General features: G+C 46.0%; 1 protein-coding gene across 1 annotated transcript in view; it reads right to left on the bottom strand.

Annotated features, from left to right (window-relative positions):
• Positions 1-23,374, bottom strand: part of SLC43A1 (solute carrier family 43 member 1) — a 255,398-nt gene that overhangs the window by 117,337 nt on the left and 114,687 nt on the right. The gene's annotated exons all lie outside the window — the stretch shown is intronic.

Below are 23,374 nucleotides of genomic sequence, written 5' to 3'. Positions count from 1 at the left end.
GTTGCTTGGGTGGGAAAGTGGAAGGACATGGACCCGTTCCCCTGTTATTAATAAAAGTGTTCCCGTTAGTAACAGTTCAAGTAATGTGCCTCCCGTGAGGGAAGATTTGACAAAGAAATGCATACTGTTTACAAAATGTTGATTGTTTGTTTACTTTTACAGAAAAATAAAACCGGTGATGGATGGGTAGCCCGCGGACGGTCTGCATTAAACCAAGGGGGAGTGTGACACCCTGGACTATCCAGGTCGTCCCAGTTAGTCACACACACAAAATCACACCCCTTCCAGTTAGGTAACAGCAGTCAAACACAGAAAACCTTGTCACCACCCTCCAGGTTTGATGTCCACACCAGGGGGAGGTGGAGCCAGGCGGTTGGCTCCACCCACCGAGGAGTTCACAGACCTGGAGGCGGGAACCTAGAGAGTAAAGTTCAAGGGAAAGGAGTTCTGTAAGTGAAGGAGGGAGGTTGTGCCCAGAAGCAGACCTGTGCTCAGGCCTGCCGAAGACTACTCCTGTGGCTGGGTTGGAGCCCAGCCACCCTTGGCAAGGAGGCAGACGGCGGTGGCTGCCTGCAGGAGACCGGGAATATGACTGGTGGAACCGTAAGGGACCGGGACAGGGTAGTGGCCCGCCGGAACCGAACCGGGGAGCCAACTGGATACCGGAGCACAAGGCAGGGTACTCAGACCCTGAACTAGGCTATAAGCCACCACCATAGTCAAATCAACTGATTGCGGTCTGGACCTCAGGGGTTCATTCCCACCTAAGTCCCGATTGAAGGCAACAGCCCAACCAGTCCGGATAAGTGCCACCGCCAAAGGCCAGAGATCCAAAGGGCCAGCGTCTGCGGGCAAATGGGCTCCTACGACACTTATACGCCGGGGAGAGGGCTACCGGTGCCCAGGCACAGGAGCGAAGATACACACACACAGGTGCAGGAGAAAGGCGGACATTGCCAACCTGACTGGAAAAGCTGCAGCCGGCTGCGGGCCCCGTTCATCACTCCGTTTGGTTTACCAGCAACTCCAGTGTCTTGTATCAGAGTGAGTACACCAGTGCCATCAGGCACCACACTGCGCTGCATCGCAATACTGCACCCTGCACCCCGGCCCTCACCAATCGGGCCCCGGGACCAACATCCCCCCTACCCACGGAGGGGTCAACACCTAGCTGCGCCACTACACCGCTCCCGGGAGTCCCCGTACATTCACCGCAGCGGTGGTGTCCACAATCACCACAACCCGTGGGTGGCGTCACGAACTATAATTCCAAAACCCAAACACCCGCATCCTCCTGTGCGTAGCGTCAACCAACCAACCCCCCTTGCAGAGCGACGTGACCCCCAGGTCCGTGAGAGCCTCAAGCCACCACCCGTAGAACACGAGCACGGACCCGAGCGGCTCGGCGGCCGCAGCCAAGGCCGCGGGGTGGTACACAGACATAGAGAGACAGACTGGGAAAGAGACAGCTGGGGAAAGAGACAGCCATAGAAAGAGACAGCCGGAGAAAGAGACAGCCCTGTCAAAAGACAGCCCTGTCAAAAGACAGCCCTGGAAAGAGACAGCCCTGTCAAAAGACAGCCCTGGAAAGAGACGGCCTGGCAAAGAGACAGCCGGGCAAAGAGACAGACGCCCCAAGAGACAGACGCCCAAAGAGACAGACCTGGAAAGAGACAGACGGGGAAAGAGACAGAGCGGGAAAGAGACAGAGCGGGAAAGAGACAGACCTGGAAAGAGACAGCCCTGCAAAGATACAGCCCGGCAAAGAGACAGCCCGGCAAAGAGACAGCCCGGTAAAGAGATAGATGGGCAAAGAGACAGACGGGGAAAGAGACAGACGGGGAAAGAGACAGACGGGGAAAGAGACACACGGGAAAGAGACAGACGGGGAAACAGACAGACCGGAAACGAGACAGACCTAGAAAGAGACAGACCTAGAATGAGACAGACCTGGAATGAGACAGACCTGCAAAGAGACAGACCTGGAAAGAGACAGACCTGGAAAGAGACAGACGGGCAAAGAGACAGACGGACAAAGGGACAGAGAGAGAGAGAGACAGATACAGAGATTGAGACAGATAGACTGATGCAAATACAGATAAAAACAGACAGACAAGGAAAGAGACAGACAGCGAGACAGACAGACAGCGACACACAGACAGAGACTGGGAGAGAGACAGAGAGACAGTTACTATCCCGGGCAACGCCCGGGTACTACAGCTAGTACTATCTAATAAGACACATTTGCATGTTTTTTCTCACTATCTGACATGAAATCAGAATAAACCTCATTATTCTGGCATTTGGAAATCATTTTAGTAATATTGATTGATCTAAAATGGGAAAGGTTTATTCTCATTTCATGTCAGATAGTGAGAAAAACATGCAGATGTGTCTTTTTAGATAATGTATATAAACTTCTAGTTTCAACTGTAGCACATAACACAGGATAAATGTGAAAAAATCTTTAAAAGTGATAAAAAAAAATATTATGTGCCCAAAATGCTAAAATCACAGGTAGCTCAAAGGTTCTGGAAAAAGAACATGGAAATCTACCTCCTTACCTCCACAAATGCACATAAAATCCAGAGGTTCCCCTCCCTGTTGAGCCCTATGTGTATCGCACTTACCTTCCACATATACTGCAAGGGTATTCCGGGAACTTCACTGCACCAGTTGATAAATTCATTGAGGGTTTTCATTTTCAAAGTTTATAATATAACATCATAGTGGTATTTTATTTATTTTTTTATCTCTACCGCACAAGCAAACATATAAAGCTGAGTGTATGTGTGTGTATGTACGCTAAAGGAATCCGCACCGTCGCATTTACAATCACGAAATTTTGCACACCCCATGTGACTCAGGGAATGTCATAGACTATATTTTGATGCGAAGATATAACCCTGCGCTTTTTAGTTACTCTCCATTATCTCCACTATCAGTGGTTGCTATAGGAACAAAATAAACTGTTAGTATAAGAAGCTTATGTGTGAGGTAATAAGATGTCACTGGGGAGACGGATAGAGAGAGACAGAAAGAGACCGAGAAAGACAGACAGAGAGAGACAGAGAGGGAGAGACAGGGAAAAAGAGGACAGGCAGACAGGGAGAGAGACAGAGAGAGAGAGACAGACAGTCAAAGAGACAGAGGCAGACAGACAGGGAAAGAGACAGACAGACAGGAAAAGAGACAGAGACAGACAGGGAAAGAGACAGAGACAAGGAAAGAGACAAGGAAAGAGACAAGGAAAGAGACAGGGAAAGAGACAAAAACAGGGAAAGAGACAAAGACAAGAAAAAAGACAGAGAAAGAGACAGACAAGGAAAGAGACAGGGAAAGAGACAGAGACAGACGGGGAAAGAGACAGACAGTGAAAAAGACAGATGGGGAAAGACACAGACAGACAGGGAAAGAGACAGGGCAAGAGACAAAAACAGGGAGAGAGAGACAGAGATAAAGAAAAAGATAAGGAAAGAGACAGACAAGGAAAGAGACACGGAAAGAGACAGGGAAAGAGAAAGAGACAGACGGGGAAAGAGACAGACAGAGAAATAGAAAAAAGGGGAAAGAGACAGACGGGGAAAGAGACAGATGGGGAAAGAGACAGATAGGGAAAGAGACAGATGGGGAAAGAGACAGACAGACCCAGAGATAGAGAGAGACAGACAGAGAGACTGATACAGAGACAGACAGAAAGATAGACACAGATAGAGAGATAGACACAGACAGACAGACATGGATAGAGAAAGACACACATGGAAAGAGACAGACACACAGACAGAGACAGACAGAGAAAGGGACAGACAGACAGAGAAACAGACAGAGACAGACAGACAGACAGAAAGAGACAGAAACAGACAGAGACAGACGGACAGAGACAGACAGACGGACAGAGACAGACAACAATGTAATTAAACAAGGCACTCCCGAACTTGAAAGTGATGCAAGTTTATTTAATGTGCATGAAAAAACGTTTTCGGTCCACAGCAGACCTTCTTCAGTTGCACATTAGTGGAGTGGACTGGAGGCATAGGATGGCGCCTCACGCCATATGTCAATTGGATCCTGTGATATATGGGCAGCCAGTGCAATGACTGGCACAGAGTAGAGGCATCCGAGTAGCAGTTAGCCAGATAGGTGACCCTGGCCACTGCATTAAGGATGGACTGTAGAGGAGAGAGTCTAGTTAGGGGGAGACCAATCAATAGAGAGTTACAGTAGTCAAGGCAAGAGTGGATCAGGGCCACGGTGAGGCTTTTTGTCATTTCCATTGTGAGAAAGGGGCGGATTCTAGAGATATTCTTGAGGTTCAAGCGGCAGGAGCGGGCAAGAGATTGTATGGGATAGGTGAAGGAGAGATCAGTGTCAAGTATAACACACAGACAGCGGGCTTGCTGCCTAGGACTCATCGTTGTGCCACACTTAAAGAGGGAGATGTCAGGTTTAGGAAGGTTGGAAGACGAAGGGAAAAGAAGAAGTTCGGTTTTGGAAAGGTTAAGTTTCACATAGAGAGCAGACATGATGTTGCAAACTGCAGTCAGGCAGTCACTTGTGTTCTGTAGTGCAGCGGGGGTGAGCTCAGGGGATGAGGTGTATAGCTGTGTGTCATCAGCATAAAGATGGTACTGGAAGCCAAATCTGCTGATGGTCATTCCAATTGGGGCAGTGTAGAGAGAGAAAAGAAGAGGGCCAAGGACTGAACCTTGAGGGACCCCAACAGTGAGAGGAAGAGGAGAAGATGTGGAGCCAGCAAATGATACACTGAATGAGCAGCCAAAAAAATAGGAAGAGATCCAGGAAAGCACAGTGTCCTTTAAGCCAATAGAATGGAACATAGAGAGAAGGAGATGGTGGTCAATAGTATCGAAGGCGGTAGAGAGGTCAAGAAGAATAAAGGGGGCTTCACACGCTACGATATTGCTAATGCGAAGTCGTTGGGGTCACGGAATTTGTGACGCACATCCGGCCGCATTAGCGATGCCATTGCGTGTGACACCTATGAGCGATTTTGCATCGTCGCAAAAACGTGCAAAATCGCTCATCGGCGACATGGGGGTCCATTCTCAAATATCGTTACTGCAGCACTAACGAAGTTGTTCCTCGTTCCTGCGGCAGCATACATCGCTCCGTGTGACGCCGCAGGAACGAGGAAGCTCTCCTTGCCTGCCTCCCGGCCGCAATGCGAAGGAAGGAGGTGGGCGGGATGTTACGTCCCTCTCATCTCCGCCCCTCCGCTTCTATTGGGCGGCGGTTCAGTGACGCTGCTGTGACGTCGCTGTGATGCTGAACGAACCGCCCCCTTAGAAAGGAGGCGGTTCGCCGGTCAATGCGACGTCGCCGGGCAGGTAAGTACATGTGACGGGTCTGGGCGATGTTGTGCAGCACGGGCAGCGATTTGCCCGTATCGTACAACAGATGGGGGCGGGTACCCACGCTAGCGATATCGGTACCGATATCGCAGCGTGTAAAGCGGCCTTAAGCAGAGAGTGATCACCGTTACATTTTGCTGTCGATAGGTCATTGGTCACTTTGACAAGGGCAGTTTCTGTTGAGTGCAATATCTGTGCCTGCGGTGATGGGCAGGGCCTCTGGGGATCATGTAACTAGGCCTCTGCTTCAGGCCTCTAGTGTCCAGGGCTACACCAAGGGGGACTTCTTGCAGTGACAGCAGCAGGTCGTCTGGAGCATCCCCTGGTCCGGGGGGTGCAGGAGTGACAGAGAGGAGATCATGACTAAGGACAGCGGCCAGGCGAATGTCGTCTGCAGGAAGGATGTCACCAGGAAGGTCGCCATCTGGAAGTTGGTCAGTGCGGAGGTCATCATCCAGAAGGAGGTTGGTGCGGAGGTCGGCATCAAGGTTGAGGTTGACATTGCAGAGGAGAGCGTCGTCCTGTCAGATGTCACCATCAAGGAGGAGGTCGCCTTCAAGGAGGAGGTCATTATCCAGAAAGAGATCACTAGGTACCCTAGAGGTACCCTAAGCGGGACAAGGCGGCGATGTTGGATGATGGTTTTCATTTTGGTTTCAAAATTCCTTCTGTGCCATATGCTGTTCCTTTTCAGTTAAAGAATTTGGCATCAGCCTGCCAGCACCCATTAGTTGGGAGGCAAAAGATTTGGTGCAAGGTATCATGCAGGCATATGGCAGGCATGTTTGATTCTCCCCGATTCCTGGTTTGGTTGTTTCACCGTGGGAGGTCGTGCCAAAGAAAAAGCCAAATAAATTTCAACTGATTCAACATTTATCTTTCCCCAAAGATTTATCTGTTAATGACGGCATAGACCCGAAGCTTTGGTTCCGTGGCTTATACTTCTTTTGATGCTGCAGTCAGCTGAGTCCGGGCATACAGAAAAGGGGCATTGTTGGGAAAGACGGACATGGAATCAGCTTTTCGTTTGTTGCCAGTGCACGCTGACAGCATGCATTTCCTAGGATGTTTTTGGGACGGTTCGTACTTTGTGGACAGGTGCTTACCTATGGGATGTTCTAGCTCTTGCACCTATTTAGAAGCATTCAGGTAATTTTTAGAGTGGGTGGTTTGTGATGTGGCTAGGTTGCCATTGGTTATTCATTACCTCGACGAATTCCTGTTTAACGGGCAGCCTCGCTCTCCGGTTTGCCAATCATTACTACAGACTATGGAGTGGATAGCTCATCAGTTTGAGGTCCCATTTCCGCAAGATAAGATGGAGGGGCCTAGCACGTGTTTGAGTTTTTTTGGTATCACCATTGATACTAAGAGGATGGAGTGTAGGTTACAGGAGGGAAAAATCATGGCCTTGCGGGCAGAGGTGCGTAAGGTAGGTTGTCTTAAGAAAATGCAGTTAAGGGACCTTCAGTCATTGTTGGGCAAGCTTGTCGCATTATGCCTACGGGACAGATTTTTTCAATGGCAGGGTTAAGATCCCTCAAGCATTATTTATGGTTGTCGAGGGAACTCCGGGATGACCTGGTAGTGTGGTTGGATTTCCTCAATCGGTATAATGGCAGGTCATTGATGATTTTGGAAGTTATAGACGATCTTGATTGCAAATTGTTTACTGATGCGGCAGGAAGCTTGGGTTTCGTTTCAGTGCTTACTGCAGGTGTAAGTGGTGTGTAGGTGAATGGCCACACTCTTGGGTGGAGGCAGGGTTTACAAGGAACCTGACTTTGTTGGCGTTTTTTCCGATAGTAGTAGCCATGTCCGTTTGGGGGGAACAATTCAGCAAAATAAAAAAAAAAGATCCATTTTCATTGTGATAACATGTCCGTAGTTATGGCAATTAATAATTTGTCTGCTGCTTCTCCTCTTGTGGTGCAGCTGTTGAGGTATTTCGTGTTGTTGTGCCTTTACCTTAATGTTTGGTGGCAGTGCATGTAGCAGATGTTGAGAATTAAATTAGAGATATCCACTACAACTTGCTGCATCTGTGGTCACATGTCTTACAGATGAAGATAGTCTGGTCAGATATTGAGCCTAGGAAGAGCTAGCAGGGGCTATTCAAGAAGGAGTTGGTTTGGTTGGGTGTCTGGCATAATGAGGTCTCAGAAAATGTTCGTGGTGGCGGTAGTGAGGTAGGTTCTTGGAGTTGGTGGTAAAATAGTGGTGGGGGTTATACATCAGGTGGATGGTAACCCCCTCCTTTTCCATTGGAATGGTAATTATCTGGCGGACTTTGGGGTTCCCCTGGGTGGGGTCCCCTGGGAGTTGGTGTTAGGAAAATGGCTTTCCGGCAAGAGGTGTCCGCAAGCTGGTGGTTGCTGCTGGGGGCAACACGGGGTGGTTTATTAATACTATAGGAACGTCTGCCAAATGTTGGAGCTCCAAGAACCGTCCTCACTTAAAGAAAGTTATGCTGTTTATTTACGGTTATGTTTGTTTAATAAAGGGACGATTTGGCCAATTTATTCAAGCAGGTGTCATGTATTCATTGGAAGGGGAATCTGTGAGAAAAGGGTAAAGGCATAGTGTATTGGTTGGAGTTGGGAAGGAAGCATGTATGACGCACCCCAGGGCTTTGGGGTACTCGGTTCCGGGCAGTATATTACTGGGAGAGTTCAATGGGTGGCCATTGCCCAGATCCGTGACCCTGGGGATCGCTTAAAAGGGAATTTTCTACAAGGGAAAAATCAAGATAAAAAGTTTTTCGTGACACCACTTGCCGTATGCAGCTATATGGGAGAAGCCGCCGCTGCAAAGTCTCTCACTGCTGGGGCTGGAGGTATTGGGTAGCTTAGGTGTGATGGCTCTCCGCAAGTAGAGCTAGGCCCCAGGGGAGGATGATGGTGGTTGTACTATATTGGTGCAGATGTGTAGTAAGAATTCAAACAACACAGGGGCTGCGGTTTAACTTGAGCTTTGCTCAAAGGTTTGAAGTTGCTGCTACCCGGTTTGTGCTGGTTTTACAAATCCGGTATTCCCTTTGTTCCAGTGACGGTGTAGTGAACTGGTGAGCTTTACTTCCATGCACCCTGTAGTAGTTGGTGGGTTCCCGTGGCTTGGAGCGTTTTTGGGGTCCCCCTCCTCTTGTCTCCGTCCTGGCCCATACGGCAGGCAGCTTCAACCTATCTTGGGTCGTATCTCTGTCCCCGTTCCCAAGCTCCTTTTCTGCTGCTGTGCCCCGGACACGAATGTCGGCAAGGTCCTTGATGGTCCCCTCACTGGGCAGATTGTTATCAGGGGAGCCTACAGCATCTTCTTGAACTAGGGCTCTGTACCCCGTTGGTGCTCGGTCCAGTGAATACTCTTGCCGTACACTCCCTGGCAACTGTACTCCTTTTTACTCAGTAGTTACTTCACACTTTCTGTCAGCTTGTTAACTTCTGACTGACTATCTGTGTGTCTTTTTACTATCTATCTCACAAGATGTCTGTCATCCGTCCACTCCACTGACTAGCCCCTCCTCCTCCCAGGTTTCTGACTAGTGGATTGGATGCATACCAGCCAATAGGTGACCACCCATCAGGTCCATCTGTAGCCTGTCACCCAGTCTGGGGAAAGGGCGTGGATTTGTCTGTGTGTTGTGTTAGTTACCAGCACTGGTCTTCCAGGAATCCGGGGTTGGATGTAGTACCCTGTGGCAACTGACACTCAGGGGCGCCACATGTACAATAGTGCAGTCAAGAGTTATTATTAAAGTGACACAGGTCAAAATTGAAAAATGGGGCTTGGTCACTAAGGGCAAAACTGACTGTCACAAAGGGGTTAAATGTATGTTATTTTGCAAGGCTTCTCTAATGGACTTGAAAGGGCACGATAAGTTAAATTCCTTAACGTTGACAGCGATAGCCTCTAAGTAAAAATGTCACTTTAAAGCCATTTACAAATAAGTATTAACACAAAATGCATCAAAATCAATGACATCAGATGCAAAATCCCGTGGTAGTGTGTACAGGACAGTGCTCTTGAAGGGCATCTCCTAGAGCTGTAGAAATTCTAGAGCCATTTCTCTTTTATATTGGATACTGAACTTGTTACCCGATTAAATCACATCTATTGGACTTGCTACCTGATCATGAGTATTTATTACTATTGTGATGTAATCAATTACCAATAAAATCGGATTCCTGGAATTTAGTATTGTATAAACATGTTGTATCTGCAGAACCTAAGGAGTTAAAAAAGCAAAGGGCAGGTAACTCGTAGCCAATCAGCAGCTGTTTTTGTCCCACACCCCCAGTGAGCGTCAAGGACATGTGGAGTCACTGGCAGGAAATAATTGTGAATGAGAAAACAAACCACATGGGGCTTTGGGTTTCTCTGCATGTGATGTAGGTGGTATCTCAAGGTGACCTTACTACTGTTTTTAAAGCAAAGCCGTGTGACTGTCACATACACGTCGATTATGAAAATGTTCCCAGCAAGCAGCTGATCTCACTGGTGTGTTGTCCTAAGAGCGGCAGGTTAAGCTGCATTTAGACAGGCACCAATTAACTGTATGCAAGTAAATTGGCACTTGTATAAGTGTCAGTCCACAAGGGCTAATACACGTCTATGTGGAAGAAGTGACCATTGATATATGGTTACATAGGTTGAAAAAAGACCTAGGTTCATCTAGTTCAACCTTCCTCCACCAGTTATACATTTGTAACTAAATCATTAATAACCGACAATATTGTGTGTATTGAGAAAATCATCCAGTCCTTTTTTAAATTTTTAAATGTTATAGTATCTGCCATTACTACCTCTTATGGTAGGGCTTTCCACAGTCTGACTGCTCTAACTGTAAAGAACCCTTTCCTATTTAGCTGCCGGAATCGCCTTTCTTCTATTCGCAGTGAGTGCCCCTGGTCCTTAGTACTGTCTTTGGAAGAAATAAGTCATGTGCCAGTCCTTTATATTGACCACACATGTATTTATACATATAAATGAGATCTCCTTTGAGATGTCTTTATTTCTAAGCTAAACAGATCTAACTTTCTCAACCTGTCATCATATGGGAGGCCTTCCATTCCTTGTAGTAGTCTAGTTAGCAGCCTTTGAACTGACTCTAACTTCTGAATGTCCTTTTTAAAATGTGGAGCCCAAAACTGGATCCCATATTCCAGATGTGGCCTTACAAGTGATTAAGGCTGGTTTCACACATCCGGCTTTTGCCGGATTGCCGGATTCGGCGCACGCCAGTACAGTGTATACAGTACAATGGCAGCGCGACAAGCGCCAGTCACATGCTGCGACCGGAGCATGTGACTGGGAAGTTGTGGCACTGCCATTGTACTGTATACATTGTACTGGTGTGCGCTGATTCCGGCAAACCAGTGAAAAGCCGGATGTGTGAAACCAGCCTTACAGAGGGGTAACAACACTTCGGGATTACGGGATCTAATCCCTCTTTTATACACCCTAAAATCTTGTTTGCTTTAGCAGCTGCTGTTTGACATTGAGCGCTGCTGCTCAGCTTACTTGTAACCAGAATACCCCAGTCTTTCTCCTGTTCTGTAGTCCCGAGTTTACTTCCATTTATTTTATACTAAAAATAGGCCAGATGCTATCGCATCGGGAGTGCAGTGAAATGAACATCTGTCTATGCTTAGTGGTGCTCACAGGAGCAGTGGACATGTGTCTGTGTCGCCAGGGAATGGCGCTGACGAAGCGGCTGCGAAACGGTCGTTGGAGTGGTGTTGAGGGGTCAGTAAGTATATCTGGGTATGGCATTACCATTATAAGTGGTCTGTGTTTAAATTTGTCTGCTTGCACTATTTACTCATTACCATCCTTATATGTTATATGGAGCAGAATGAACTATATGGACAGGAGTTATTTATGATCAGCATTAATAAAATAAATCTTCCCTGTGTTTTCATATTATTGTTTGGATCGATATTCCTTTATATCTCCTATGGTCAGGAACATTCTTTGATTTTTTAGGGTTAAATATCTACACTGATCTAGAATAAATTAGTTTGTCAGAAGAATTGGCTTTTACCTGTCTTTTATGACTATACTAACTCCTTATTGAGCATAGTTCAGACTACCCTGCTTTCATTTTTCAATTGTTGCAGCAGACCATTCCACCTCTATAATTAATTATTTATTTACTATTTTGGCCACCCATTATGCCATTTCTTACCATGTCTCCCCTCTTTTTGTCTTTTATGTATGTTTTTAAATTGTGTATGTTTTTTAACCAATACAAATTATATGATATTTATATCTTTGGAATATCTCTGTTTGGTTTCTAGTTGTTATCTGATATTCTAAAATAGAAGTTTTTTGATTTTTAAGGTATATCCTTCCATTTATAGGTTATAAGATAAGAGTTAATGTTCATGTGACGCCACCTGCGGGTTGCGATTATGGTTGTGGAACCTCCGCTGCTTAGGTGGGTACTCACAGGGCTGATGGTAGTGGCAACTGTGATGGTAGGCCCTCCGTGCAATATTAAGTAAGACCAGTCCATGGATTGTATTTAACAGTCTTTACTCACTGTGGACCCTGGACGGCTGGTTCCAGTCCCTGTATTGCCAGTGCCAAATAGTGACTCAGTTGCGCTGTCCCCGGTACTCTCAGTGTAGTTGAGATCCCGAAGCTTGAAACTTTGGGGGTCCCCCGGCCGTGATACAGGGGTCTGTCCGTTCAGCTGGCAGTGTGGACCCTGTGGGGAGGCATGTGTCTGCATACCGCACAACCGTCCTGGATTCTACTGGACTGCCCCGATTTTAGAGGTCTGTCCCACAGCTCACAGCTGATGTCCCGGCTCCTCCCCTCAGTGCAGTGAATAAATTAAATTCTCATCAGCTCTGGATTATTAGAGTGGCCGGGACTCAAACCCATGAGCTGTAAAGCTCATTGTTCCATAGGCTGCACCTCTACCACTGAGCCACTGCCTATATTGAAAAACATAGGAAGATTTGGTAATCTTGACCTCTATATTGCAGTAGAGAAACCAGAAGCATATTATTCAGCTGCAAAGATGGATGGATGGAGGGATGGAAGGATAGAGGGATGGAGGGATAGAGGGATGGAGGGATAGAGGGATGGAGGGATAGAGGGATGGAGGGATAGAGGGATGGAGGGATAGAGGGATGGAGGGATAGAGGGATGGAGGGATGGAGGGATAGAGGGATGGAGGGATAGAGGGATGGAGGGATAGAGGGATGGATGATAGAGGGATGGATGATAGAGGGATATATAGATACATGATAGATAATAGATGATACATGATAAATAGATAGACATATAGATGGATAGATACATGATAGATATATAATAGATAGAGGGATAGATAGATAGATAGATAGATAGATATATAGAGGGATAGATAGAGGGATAGATAGATAGAGGGATAGATAGATAGAGGGATAGATAGATAGAGGGATAGATAGATAGATAGATAGATAGATAGATAGATAGATAGATAGATAGATAGATAGATAGATAGATAGATAGATAGATAGATAGATAGATAGAGGGATGGATAGATAGAGGGATAGATAGATAGAGGGATAGCTAGATACTGTAGATAGATAGATAGATAGATAGATAGATAGATAGATAGATAGATAGATAGATAAGATAGATACTGCATTTCTTTGTAGGTGAAGGAAAGAGTCAGATTAATTTCTTCCCATAAAACTACTAGAAAGAAATGAGGAAAAACAAATACAATTTTATTTTTTATTTTCAAACCAGCAACTTTTAAACATGTATCCAACAGCCTCCTAGCTTTCCTAGCTGCTTTAGCTGTTGAGCCACTAGGAAAGACAATGTCAGAGGGAGGATTTTATATAAATGAACCTACAATGAAGCCTCTGCTAACACAGCAGATTACACAGGACATAGAGCTCCATTGTACAGAGCAGCGTCTCTATCTCATGTATTCTAGAGGGAGAGGAAAAGAGGGGTTTTTTTTTCTTCTAATACAATTACTAAAAATAATAAAACAAATAGAATAATGTACAGTAATTTTATTACACTTTTTTATAAAATAATAAACATCACAAATCAGCAAGTAACATGGACATATTTGGTGTCCTTGTAATCGTAACGACCCAGACAACACAGCGATCAGATTATTTATGGGGATCGGTAAATGGCGGAAAAAAAATGGCACAATTTATTATTTTTCTTTATTAAAACCCATAAAAAATGTAATAAAAATGTATCACTGAGGCTGTGTTCACACGTAGTGTAAATGCTGCATTTTTTCTGCAGGTGTCCGCACCACGAGCGCAATAACAATCTTCTCTGATTATTGCGTGTTTGCGGTATTTTTTATGCATTGTCCCTTATTTGATACATGTTTGGTGCAGATGTGAATCCTGAAGCTTATAAAGGAAAAAACACCAAATCCGCACAGTTCAGCGGCGTCTTTACACACACCAGGGGTGGACATTTCATGACGTGTCATCCCCTTTGCTTGGACAATTAGTCCATGTCCACATGCAGTGTAAATGCTGCATTTTTTTTCTGCTTTTTTTTTTGCACAGATATTTTGCTGTGTTTAATTGTCCAAGTAAAGTGGATGTGAATCCATGAGAAGACCGCTGCTCAACTCTGCGTTTTTTTTTCTCTGGAGGTTTCTATGTGGAGCTTAAAAAAATGCAGGAAAAAGCCTCTCTCTACAATAAAAACACTAAAAAACACAGATTCACACCTGAACCAAAAACGCATTAAATAATGGAGAAAAGGCAGAAAAAATCCAGCAAAAATGGAAAAAACAAAGAAGATTGTTATTGTGTAGTTTGGTGCAGACAGCAGCAGAAACAAAAAGAAACAGAATTTATGCAACGTGTGAACATGGCCTTATAGGCACACATAAGCAACATGTCATATAGTGACGCATAAATATAAGAAAGTTCTGGCTACTAGGAATATGAACAGTCCGGGGCATCTCCTGAATGACCCCTACTGCCAAATGGGTGTGGCTAGGGGTGTGGCTAGGGGCATGGTCAAAATTTTTACTTTGTCACTCTTTCCTTTCTTCAAAGGTTGGGAGGTATGTGTCTGTGACGCCCTAGCCTATCAGGTCGTCACAAGGGTGCCGTGCAACCTTCCCTTCTGCATGGTACCCGCTCCTCCTTGGTTACAGGTCCTGTCCCTTTGGTGTTGCTAAGAACAGGTATACACAAATCCTGAGGAACACTCTGCACCACACCCACCAGACACCCATTGGGCAGCCTGAGGGGAATAGGGCCGCCCAGATGGGGGGATGGTAGAAGGAGGGCCAGAAGTGTCAGGAGTAGAGAGAGGAGTAGTTGGAGAGAAGTGCCAGTGAGCAGTGACAGGAAAGGTCACGCTGCGGAGCTGGACTCCTGTACCCGTCTCAGGTGCCAGACGTTGGCATGGCCAGAAGGAGCTGGAACCCCGGTCGCAGGGGGTAGTGACAGGGGGTACAGTGCTGCTACAGAGAGCAGGCCGGCTGCCTTGTGCTACAACCGGGCAGGGGTCATGGCATGACGGGGTACGCGGACCCTAGGCTGGGAAGTAGTTTCATAGTTTCATAGTTTTTAAGGTTGAAGGGAGACTCTAAGTCCATCTAGTTCAACCCGTAGCCTAACATGTTGATCCAGAGGAAGGCAAAAAAACCCCAATGTGTCAAATAAGCTCCAATGGGGAAAAAAATTCCTTCCTGACTCCACATACGGCAATCAGACTAGTTCCCTGGATCAACACCCTGTCATAAAATCTAATATACATAACTGGTAATATTATATTTTTCAAGAAATGCGTTCAGGCTCTGCTTAAATTTTACTAGTGAATCCCTCATTACAACATCATACGGCAGAGAGCTCCATAGTCTCACTGCTCGTACAGTAAAGAATCCTCATCTGTGATTATGATTAAACATTCTTTCCTCAAGACGTAGCGGATGCCCCCGTGTTCCAGTCGCAGGCCTAGGTGTAAAGAGATCTTTGGAAAGGTCTCTGTACTGTCCCCTCATATATTTATACATTGTGATTAGATCCCCCTAAGCCTTTGTTTTTCCTAACTAACTAACCCTAAGTTTAATAACCTGTCTTGGTATTGCAGCCCCCCCCATTCCTCTAATAATCTAGGTCGCTCTTCTATCTACCTGTAAGATTATGCTATTTATAACCTTCTATACTTTTGCTAACAAGAAATGCATCCATTCCTCTCTTAAATTCATTCAGTGAGTTGGCCATCACCACTTCCTCAGGTAGCTTCACGCAGCCCAGTAATTCACCTGACGGGAACGGAATCTTCATGAACCGCTCTCCACCCGCTCCAAAATCTGGGTACTAGCGCAACGAGAGTGATAGGACTTCCCAAAATCATCCAGAAAATCCCAAGCGTGAACCCTGAGAGCAAGCTCACTCTGCTAGCCACGCAGGTGAGCAGGACCCGAGTAGTTTTAGGCAAAAGGGATCCACCAAGTGTAAACACGGTGCCAAGGGACAAGGCTTCAGACTGACCAGCAACGCCAAAAGGGCACGGACCCAACGTGTTCGGACTAAGGCTGCAGAGCGTTCAAAACTTTGGTTTACCTGGTGTCAGTGTCAGCATCTCTGGACTGTGTGAGTACGTTGTGCCCCTTTGCTCCCAACGGGTCCCCAGCCTGCCAGCACCAAGCCCTGGGACACCTTCCCCTGCCCACGGAGGGGTTAACATGAATAGCTGCTGTTCCATCGCTCCCGGGAGCTCCCCTCTCCCCTAAACGCAGCAGCGGTGGTATCCCAATTTTTACCACGAACCGTGGGTGGCGTCACGAACATAATCCAATCCACCCCTTCCATCCCCCTTTTTATTTTCAAGAGGCCACGCAACCCCGCCTCGGGTCCGGAGACCCCCTCGAGCCACTGCGGATCCGGATCCGAGCAGCCCGTCGGCTATCGCGGGGGCGGCACATGTCCAAACCATGATCCTCACTTTACTGCTGATGTCCCCAGATCTGTAGGTCAGTGAGGCCCCTGGAGAGCCCTCACTGTGAAGGTAATTGCCAGGCCATATAAAACTGTCACCTGACCTAGAGCCCTGTGCCCCGTACGTGCCCAGGTCCCAGTGGTGCTCCCTCGAACCATCCCTGGGGTCTTGACTCTGACCCAGAGGTCCTTAGGTGCTCCTATGCTGGCAACCTGACTCCCGTGCCCCCAGGCCACCGTTACATGAACCCAGCTCCAGGCACACTTCACTCCTGCACCTCACATTGTGCTCTCCCTTCTGCGACTCTCACAGACTGGCTTGGTGGCCCTCCCATTATCTGACTAACCCTTTGAGCCCTAGTGTGAGTGGCTACTGGGGTTTTTAGGAGTGTGTTGCTGTTACTGGCACTGGTGTTACAGGTCCCAGGGGGTAGGTCCTGCATCCCCGAGAGGATGCAGTTCCCTGTAGTGCCCTGAGTGGCTCAGGGGCGCTACATGTCACACTGTTTGCGCTTTCCAATATATCTGGTCTATGTCATCCCTCTGCATTTGTGTGTTGTATGTGTTGTGTCATTTGACCTCTTTCATCTCTGTGCACTGTCTCTTCCTTGTTGTGTGCTGTATATTAGTATCTGGTGTTATGTTTCTTGAGCTGTGTTCACTATGTGGTGTCTCCCGTGTGCTGAGTGTGTGTTTACACTATATGGTCTCTTGTAAGCTGTTGTGACTAATTGGAGGTGGTACATTGTTTTGTGCAGTGCCTATGGGCCTGTTAAGAGACATGAGGAAGCTTTCTTGTGTGTAAAATCTGTACTTTAGTAAGTGGCACTGCTGTTAGATTCCTGAGTGACCTTAGGCAACCTTAGTGATGTTTGCGGGCTGACTCAGGAACTCTCGCGGTACTCGTGATCTCCTGCGAGACTTCATAAGTGAGAGCAGTGCCAGTAGTGAGGGTATCTGAAGTCAGACTCCAGGGTTTCCATGATCACTTTCTCCTGACTGTGTGACAGCGGGCGGGGAGGCCCCTCGAGTGACCTTAGTTAACCTTAGTCATGGCAGCAGGCTGACTTGGGAACTCTCGCGATTCTCCCTCTCTTCAAGAGGTTGTAGCAGATCATGGCCTGCTCTGGATTATCCACGGATATTTTTAAAGGCTGTGTGTATTTTTATTGTAAATAAACATAATGTGTATGTATTTTTTTTCTTTCGCTCTCTCTCGTCAGTGCTGCCATGTCTCGTTGGTGCCGCAATGTCTAGTCGTTCGCCGCAACATCGCTCAAGGCATGGCGATGTGAGGCAAGGGCGGACATACCCGGCCACGCCTCCTTACTGCTCCGTGACATCGCAGATGTATAATTTAAAACATCAGCACCTCATTATACCTGGATGTAGTATGGGTAGCACAATATTAGACTGGGAACAAAATTGTGCTTACTCAGCCCACAATTTGGGTTCCGCCTGCATTATTGTTCCTGGTTACCATGGCTATGATGTGGGCGCGAACTGCTGCTGCGCAACTGACAAAGCCACAGTGCATTGTGGGATACGGTTACATCAGCAACTGGCAATTATGTATGTAGATGCAGCAATAGGATTACTCCATCCTAGGTGCATTACTTTACATTTATGAACCTTATAATTGTATACCAGATACAATTGCTCTGTCCCTTGCAGCTCGCATTCACACATTTGTGTGTCACGGTCTGACTATGAGGCACGTGCTGCCCTCTTGAACTTAACTTGATTTATGCTTATAAGCCTCTCAAGTTCGTGTCAAGAGGCTCTTGCATAGTCTATACATCACGGGCCATGCTCAGACCATGATCCACAGATGCGGACAAAGGAAGAGAACAATATCTGGGCCCTTTATAGTCTAATATTTCAATGTAATGCAACATTCCACTTCCTTTGTAAGTGGGTCCCCTTACCTCTTGGGCCCCTGTGTGGCTGCACAGGTTGCACCAGTTGTATGTCCGCCCCTGCACAAACGTGCAAATGCTGAATTATGCTGTGCATACTGCTGGGCATATACTTCTGAACTGCAAAAGAATCTGTATTTATATATATATATATATATATGGTAGTGTACCCTTAAGCGGGCTTTACACGCTACGACATCGCTCAAGTGATCTCGTTGGGGTCACGGAATTTGTGACGCACATCCGGTCGCTTTAGCGATGCCATTGCGTGTGACACCTATGAGCGATTTTGCATCATCGCAAAAACGTGCAAAATCGCTCATCGGTGACATGGGGGTCCATTCTCAAATATCGTTACTGCAGCAGTAACGAAGTTGTTCCTCGTTCCTGCGGCAGCACACATCGCTCCGTGTGACACCGCAGGAACGAGGAAGCTCTCCTTACCTGCCTCCCGGCCACAATGCGGAAGGAAGGAGGTGGGCGGGATGTTCATCCCGCTCATCTCCGCCCCTCCGCTTCTATTGGGCGGCGGTTCAGTGACGCTGCTGTGACGTCGCTGTGACGCTGAACGAACTGCCCCCTTAGAAAGGAGGCGGTTCGCCGGTCACAGCGACGTCGCAGGGAAGGTACGTCCGTGTAACGGGTCCGGGCGATGTTGTGCGACACGGGCAGAGATTTGCCTGTGTCGCACAACCGATGGGGTCGGGTACGCACGCTGGCGATATTGGTACCGATATCGCAGTGTGTAAAGCGGCCTTTAGACAAAAATGGGCAACACAATTAAAAAAAAATCTAAAAGATGTATACATTTTTTCTGCATTATTCTTAAAGTGAGAATTTTTGAAACATAAAAGCAATATGTTTCCATACGTATAATGTAAATGATTTTAATTGCGGTAATTTGGTGACACAAGATGGTTTACACCCTCTTCCCTTTTCCATAGAGTCGACTGAGAAATTAAGACGGAAGAAAGTGGTATAAACAAATAAAAACTAGTTGGGAAAAATGTATTTATTACATATATAGTGTTTAGCATAAATGTGTATATTTCAACAGATTTGTCAGAAAACCTTTACTTTTCTTTCAGAATCAACATTTTCTATGGCTTACTATACTAAAAAATACTCCCCCAAATATGGGCCATTAATTGCAAACAAGAATTGTTATTTTCCTAACACACTCATGCTGTCTTGTACCATCCCCTTTAGGAAAATGTGCTGCATTATTGACAATGCCATCCAGTGTACATCTTGTCGCATGTATGCAATTCTTGAGCAGCTGTTTGAGGGTGCATACTGCTATGCGAGATGTGTGCACATTGTACATTTTTAAAAGTCCAGGTACTGGATCTAAATAAGCAGCTGGCAACACTGAGAACCCTTGACAATATGAAAAGGAGTTTTCTCCTCACTGAGCAGATGGTTGCTGGGGTAGATGTGGGGGAGGATAGTAGTATGGACCTACAGAACGATGGAGCAGCTAGCTGAGTGACAGTTAAAAGGCGGGGTAGAGGGAAGAGTGCCAGGGAGGCTAGTCTTGACCTGGCACACCCCAACAAGTTTGCTAACTTTGGTAGATGAGGGGGGTGTCCGTACAGGGGTGGCGCTGCTGCAGCAAGTCACGTCTGCTGAACGTTAAGGGAATGACTGCTCCAGAAAGGGGGGAAATGGAAGCACACGACAGGCCAGAAAAATGCTGGTAGTGGGCGACTCAATTATTAGGGGAACAGATAGGGCAGTTTGTCATAAAGACAGGGATCGTGACAAATTAAAGTTCAGCACATCACTCATAGGGTTGACAGTTTACTGGGAGGGGCTGGTTAGGACCCAGTGGTCATGGTGCACATCCGCACAAATGATAAAGGTAGAGAGGTAGGTGGAAGGTCCTTAAAGATGATTTCAGTGAATTAGGCTGTAAGCTTAAAGCAATGACCTGGAAGGTGGTGTCTTCTGAAATACCGCCTGTACCACATGCCACATCAGAGTGGAAGCAGGAGAATAGGTAGGTAAATATAAGTGGCTCAGGAATTGGTGTAAGATGGAATTTCTGGATAACTGGGACAACTTCTCTGTTGGCTCCGTGATAGAAGGTTGGAGGAATGTTTAAACTAGGGATGGGAAGGGAGGACATTTACTGTACAGGAGGGGAAGATAGTGCTTATAGTGAGTTGGGTATAAGTAATGAAATTGGAGGTGGCGTGGGGGTAGGTGTTAGAACAGTCAATACATTAAGCACAAATAGAGCTACAGAAAAATACATAAAGTGCATGTTCACTAATGTCAGAAGCCTCACCAACAAGATGGAGCAATTACAATTAATATTGTTGGAAAAAAAATTCTGATGTAGTGGGAATAATGGAGACATGGCTGGATAAGAGCTATGACTGAGCTGGTAATTTCCAAGGATATAGTCTGTTCAGGATTGACCGTACAAATATGTGAGGGGGAGGTGTGTGTTAATATGTAAAACCCATCCTACATGATAATAAATGTGAGGCTAATTAAAATGTTGAGTCCCTATTGGTTGAGATAAAGGGGGAGAGAAAAAATAATAAAATACTCATAGAGGTTTGTTCTAAGTCTCCAAATATAATTGAAGTGCAGAAAATATCTTCATAAAGCAAATAGATGAGGCAGCGAATCAGGGGAAAGACATTATCATGGGGACTTCAACTACCCTGAAATAAATTAGGGAGCAGAAACCTGCAGGACCAGCAAAGGAAACGGGGTTTTGTCAGCAATAAAAGAACTGGTTCAAGACCTAACAAGAAAGGGGGGTACTGCTAAGCCTAATATTAACTGATAGGCCGTACAGCTTATCAAATACTGTATATGGGTTGGGCATCACTTGGTTAATAGTAATCCAAAAATAATAATTTTTCATGTATCGTGACGCACCCCAGGGCTTTGGGCTACTCGGTCCCAAGCCTTGTATCACGGGGACGTTTCATGGCTGGCTGGTGCCCAATTCTGTGACCCTGGGGGTCGCTTAAAAAAAATGGGAAAAATAAAAAGGGAAATGTTTTTTGTGACGCCACTTGCGGTATGCGGCTATGTGGGAAAAGCCGCCACTGTAAAGTCTCTCACTGCTGGGGCTGGTGGTATTAAGCAGCTTGGATGTTATGGCTCTCTGCAAGTAGAGCTAAGCCCCAGGGGAAGGTGATGGTGGTTGTAGTATGGTGGAAGTTGGTGATGCAGAGGTGTAGGAACAATTTAGACAACACAGGAACTGCGGTTTAACTTGTACTTTACTCACTGGTTCTGAGTAGCTGCAACACGGCTGGTGCTGGTCTCTACCAATCTGGGCCTCAGGTAATCCGGTATTCCCTTGGTTCCAGTGACGGTGTAGTGATCTGGTGACATTTACTTCCATGCACCCATCTGTAGTTGGTGGGTCCCCGTGGCCTGAAGTGTTCTATGGTCCCCTCCTGTTGTCACAGTCCTGGCCCATATGGCAGGCAGCTTGAATCTCTCTTGGGTCGAACCTCTGTCCTCGTTCCCGGGTTCCATCTTTGATGCTGTACCCCGGACACTAACAGTGGTGAGGAGCCTTGATGATTCCCTTACTGGGCAGATTTATCAGGTGAGCTTGAAGCGTCTTTCTGAACTAGGGCTCTGCACCCCACCGGTGCTCGGTCCAGTGAGTACTCACACCGTACTCTCCCTAGCAACTGTACTCTTTTAGCCTAACAAGCTACTTTACACTCTCTAAGTATCGACTTCTGACTGACTAGATGTCTGGTTAACTGTCTATCTGACAGGTTAACTGTCTATCTGACAAGATGTCCGTCTCCCATCAATTACACTGACTAGCCCCTCCTCCTACCGGGTTTCTGACTAGCGGATTGGATAAGTCCCGACCAATAGGTGGCCATCCATCAGACCCGTCTCTAGCCTGTTACCCAGTCTGGAAAAAGGGGCATGGATGTGTGTGTTGGAATGTTATTTTACCAGCACTGGTCTTCCAGGAATCCCGGGGTTAGCACCGCACCTGTTACTGGACGCAATACCCTATGGCACCTGACGCCTCAGGGGTACCACATTCGTTTAATAAAATTTATGGTAGAGGGGCGACAAGAACTTCAGGAAGGCACATTTCCAACATCTAAGAGGTGAATTTAGTGCCATAAACTGGGATAATGTCCTAAACAATAAAAATACACAGAGAAAATGGGACACTTTTATAAGTATCCTGAATTATATAACCATTGGGAATAAACAGGCTAGAGATAGGAGGAAACCACGATGGCTAAATAGAACTGTAAGGAGTGCAATAAATGCAAAAGGAAAGTGTTTAAAGACAAAGCAAGAGGGTAGTTATAGTATGGAGCATTAAATAATTATAGAAAATAATATAAATTCTGTAAAAAGCAGATCAAGGCAGCAAAGACTGAGACGGAGTCATTGCCAAAGAAAGTAAAAATAATCCAAAATTATTCTTCAACTACATAAACAGTAAGAAATTCAAAAATAATAGTGTCGGCCCCCTCAAAAATAGTCTGGGTGAAATGTTGGAAGAGGATGAGGCAAAGGACAATCTGATAAATGCATTTTTCTCGACAGTATTTACAGTCATATGAAAAAGTTTGGGCACCCCTATTAATGTTAACCTTTTTTCTTTATACCAATTTGGGTTTTTGCAACAGCTATTTCAGTTTCATATATCTAATAACTGATGGACTCAGTAATATTTCTGGATTGAAATGAGGTTTATTGTACTAACAGAAAATGTGCAATCTGCATTTAAACAAAATTTGACAAAAGTATGGGCACCCTTATCAATTTCTTGATTTGAACACTCCTAACTACTTTTTACTGACTTACTGAAGCACTAAATTGTTTTTCTAACCTCATTGAGCTTTGAACTTCATAGGCAGGTGTATCCAATCATGAGAAAAGGTATTTAAGGTGGCCACTTGCAAGTTGTTCTCCTATTTGAATCTCCTATGAAGAGTGGCATCATGGGCTCCTCAAAACAACTCTCAAATGATCTGAAAACAAAGATTATTCAACATAGTTGTTCAGGGGATAGATACAAAAAGTTGTGTCAGAGATTTAAACTGTCAGTTTCCACTGTGAGGAACATAGTAAGGAACTGGAAGAACACAGGTACAGTTCTTGTTAAGCCCAGAAGTGGCAGGCCAAG

This window comes from Anomaloglossus baeobatrachus, chromosome 5, assembly GCF_048569485.1.
Source record: "Anomaloglossus baeobatrachus isolate aAnoBae1 chromosome 5, aAnoBae1.hap1, whole genome shotgun sequence".
Classification (NCBI taxonomy): domain Eukaryota; kingdom Metazoa; phylum Chordata; class Amphibia; order Anura; family Aromobatidae; genus Anomaloglossus; species Anomaloglossus baeobatrachus.
Note: the sequence above shows the minus strand (reverse complement) of the source record. Positions and strands in the feature narration are given on the sequence as shown.